The sequence below is a fragment of the Myotis davidii genome, unplaced genomic scaffold (genome assembly GCF_000327345.1).
Source record: "Myotis davidii unplaced genomic scaffold, ASM32734v1 scaffold1011, whole genome shotgun sequence".
NCBI lineage: Eukaryota > Metazoa > Chordata > Mammalia > Chiroptera > Vespertilionidae > Myotis > Myotis davidii.
In genome coordinates this window covers 24,705-28,671 of record NW_006282880.1, presented here as the reverse complement: position 1 = coordinate 28,671, position 3,967 = coordinate 24,705, and positions in this window count along the sequence as shown.

The window sequence follows — 3,967 nt, the reverse complement described above, 5'->3', positions numbered from 1 at the left end:
CTAGAGACTCGCCCGGATCTGGAGCTCAGAGTCTGAAGCCCCCTCCCGATTGAAAACAACAACCACGCCCTCCGCTGCCAGCCTGCTCAGCATGCACTCCGCACCTTAGTATTTCACTTCAGCACTGCGCCTCCTCTGAGTCTGGGTATGATATTCTCATTCCTCCTAGTTGTAGAATTTCCACTCATCCAGCCCTCCTGTGGTTCTGGATGATGTCCGTTTCGTCTTTTAGTTGTATTTTTGAAGTGGTTGTTCAAGGCAGCAAACTCCGGTGTTTACCTATGCCGCCATCTTGGTTTCCATTAAATATTTTTAAAGCATTCCTCAATTTTCGTTATATACTTTTGCCTGTATCCACTTTAGGGAAAAGGAATTGCTTTAGGTTTACATTCTACTTTGTAAAATATCACTTACTTTAGTTGGCTAAAACCAATCTTTCACTGGAGGACAAAGAAAGGTTGTTATATCAATAGTTTTTTAAAGCAAAAAAGAAAAAAAAAAGCTAAAACTGTTTTCCTGGCTGGATTTATTCATGATTACACTCTCATTCTTTCTCGTTCTTGGCCATCAATGCCTCACAGCACTCTCGGCATCAGTGCTGAGAACATTGTTAGAGTTCACAGATGTGGATGTTGACACTTTCTTCCCTTACCTCCCCTGCATAATGCCAAGAGAACACAACTGAAAATGGGCTCCATAGTAAGGCCTGCCTCAGGGGTGTTGTGAAGGCCAACGGAGAGAGTGTGTGGGAAACCACTCAGCAATCTTTGGGTGTCATGGTGGCAGCACCACCAGAGTGAGAAGCCTTGGCAGCCAAGGGCTAATGGGTGCACAGGATTCCTGGGAGATGGACCTGGGAAAGATAAAAGATAGAGTGATTGACAGCAACAGTCCCCCTTGCCAGTCCAACTGGGGTTTAGCCTCTGACGCAGGCCTTAGTTTCCCTACCTACTGAGTACAAAAGAAAGTGGAATTATCAGTCACTTCTTTTTAGCTTCCACTTTAATGTTTATTTGTATTGAATTTAAAATCCCCTCTTTTATTGTGAATCAATGCACATACAGAAGAGTGCATGTAATAACAAAACTCTCTAGCAAAATAAGCTGCCAGCAGTGTCAACGAAGACTGGCCACAGAGCAGAAGAGATTTGCAACAAAAGTGAGTCTTTTATTGTAGTCTAGTGCATCCATCTATTTCTTTATATTTTTGACCCAAAGTGATATTTTAATTGGTTTTTATAAAGCTTCATTAATATTTTAGTCCAAGTCTCATGAAGAAAAAGCCACTGAACATTCATGGAAAACTAAGGGGTTTTGTTAAATTATGTGTTCATTGTGCTGCTTAATTTTTTCCTTGATTTCCCTTCAATTTTTAAATTGTGCTAAAATACACATAACATAAAATTTACCATTGCAACCATTTTAAGTGCACAGTTCAGTGGTATTAAAAACAGTCACAATGTTGTACAACTATCATCACCATCTATCTTCATAACTCTTCTAATCTTGTAAAATCTCTGCCCATTAAACAATAACCCTCATTGCCTACTCCCCTCAGCTCCTAGCAGTTCACAGTAATTTAAAAAAAATATCTATTTATTAAATAAAACACTATTTTGTGACTTTGTAATAATACAAATAGTCTATTTTATCATTTAAAATGAAAAACTAAACAGTGATTTTTGAAAGTAAGAGTTGACATATGAATGAGGCTCTATAGATTCTGGTGCCCACATACAGTAGACCCTGGAAATATGAATTCCCTACTTTATTTTTTATCCTTACCCAAAGATATGAATATGTTTATTGATTTGAGAGAGAGAGAGAAAGAGAGAGAGAGAAACTGATGTGAGAAACATCAATCAGTTGCCTCCCATACAAGTCCCAACTGGGATTGAACCCACAACCTGGAAATGTACCCTGACTGGGGATTGAACCTGCAACCTTTTTGGTGTACAGGACATTGCTCCAACCAATTGAGTCACCTGGCCAGGACAATTTATGTTTACCTAATGTCAAATGATTTAAGCATCTTTTCATGTGCTATTTGCCCATCCACTTATAATTTACTAGTGGCCCGGTGCATGGATTTGTGCACATTGAAAGGAAATTAGAAGAACTATTTTAATATCACTATTCACCCTTTCTCTATAATAGGAGTGTCAACCAAATTCATGATCGACAATGGCAGATCGAAACACACGCGTGTGACTGGCACCAGCGAGAGCTTTATATGTATCGTGCATGCACGAGTCAACTTAGCCTTTTATAGATATAGAATAAACTTGCTTAATTAGACCTGCTTTCTTTTTTTTAAAAAAATATATTTTATTGAGTTTTTACAGAGAGGAAAGGAGAGAGATAGAGAGTTAGAAACATCGATGAGAGAGAAACATTGACCAGCCGCCTCCTGCACACTCCCCACTGGGGATGTGCCCGCAACCAAGGTACATGCCCTTGTCCGGAATCGAACCTGGGACCTTTTAGTCTGCAGGCCGACACTCTATCCACTGAGCCAAACCAGTTTCGGCTAGACCTGCTTTCTAATTTAGCTAAATTTTTTCCAGCCCAGTGAAGCACCCCAACTTTTCTTTCAGGTAATTGCCAGCAACACAGCAGTAAATATCAACACAAAGCAGATTATTATTGTAGAACATGCAGGGAGAACAAAGGATACAATATTTAATTGCAGCAGTGTTTGACTTATTCTGTGCAGTGAGAAAACCTGAAGTCATTTTCAAGGTCCACCATTTCTTACTTCTTTTCAGTCGGGTCAAGTTTCTAAACTTTCTAAATCTCTGTTTTCTGACTAATGAAAAAAAAAAAAGGATTCTACTGAGTCTCCTCTCTACCTACTCCAGGAATTCTGTGAGGAGCAAATGAGCAGGTGAAAACACTTCACAGACATTTGGTTAAACTGTAAAATGTTTCCACCTGGCTATAAAGCAAGTCGTGTTCCTGGGCTGAAGAAACTGCAAGGAGGCTAGTCGCTAGGGAGAGGAAGCCGGGTGTTGCTATGTGACATCATTACCTGACATCCACAGCCACCATTTCCAGGCTGGGCTGGGCTGTGGGCTGCATTTTGTGCCATGGCAGTGTTGGCTGTGATTTGGTGGGCTGTCGCTCTGGGGTGGTGTTGGGACCTGGGTCCCACTTAGCATATTAGGCTTTTATATCTATAGATGGTGAAGAGTTTTTTTCAGGTCTTTTCCTCACTTCAAAAATTGGGTTGATTTTTTTCTTATTATTGAATTTTGAAACTTTTTAATATGTTCTGCATACAATAATATTTTTTGCATATAATTGAATGGAGTCTGTGACTTAATGTTTTTATGTTAATAATGGTGATTTTTGAAGATCAAATGATTTGAATTTTGTTGACATACTTTGGCTAATTCAACATCACAGACATTTCTATCCTGTTTTTCTCCTAAAGTGTTACCATTTAACTCTGAAATGTAGGTCTCTGACTGATTTTGAGTTATTGTTTGTGGAGGGTATGTAGAAACAAAGTTAATTACTCGGGGGGCACACACGGTTTCCAGTGTTCCAGCACCACCGCTGGAACCTCTCACTGCTTGCCTTTGAGTTTCTCTGGCACCTTTATTTAAAACCCACTGACCAGAAGTGTGGAGGTTTATTTTTAGAGTTTCTATTCTGTTCCATTGATCTATATATGGCTATCTTCATGCCAGTTCCACAGTCTCAATTACTTCAGCTTTATTGGAAAACTCAAAGTCAGGTAGTGTAAGTTCTCCAATTGGTTCTATGATTTCAGGTTATTGCCCTCAGAAAATGAGGTAGAAAGTATTATTTCCTCCTCTGTTTTTTTTTTTGAAAGAGTTTATGCGCAATTGATAATCTTTTTTTCTAAAATATTGGGTAGAAAGGATCAGTGTAGCCTTCAGGACCTGAGATTTCCTTCTGGAATTTGTTTAAAGAAAATTGTAAGCTGAACCTAAAAGGTA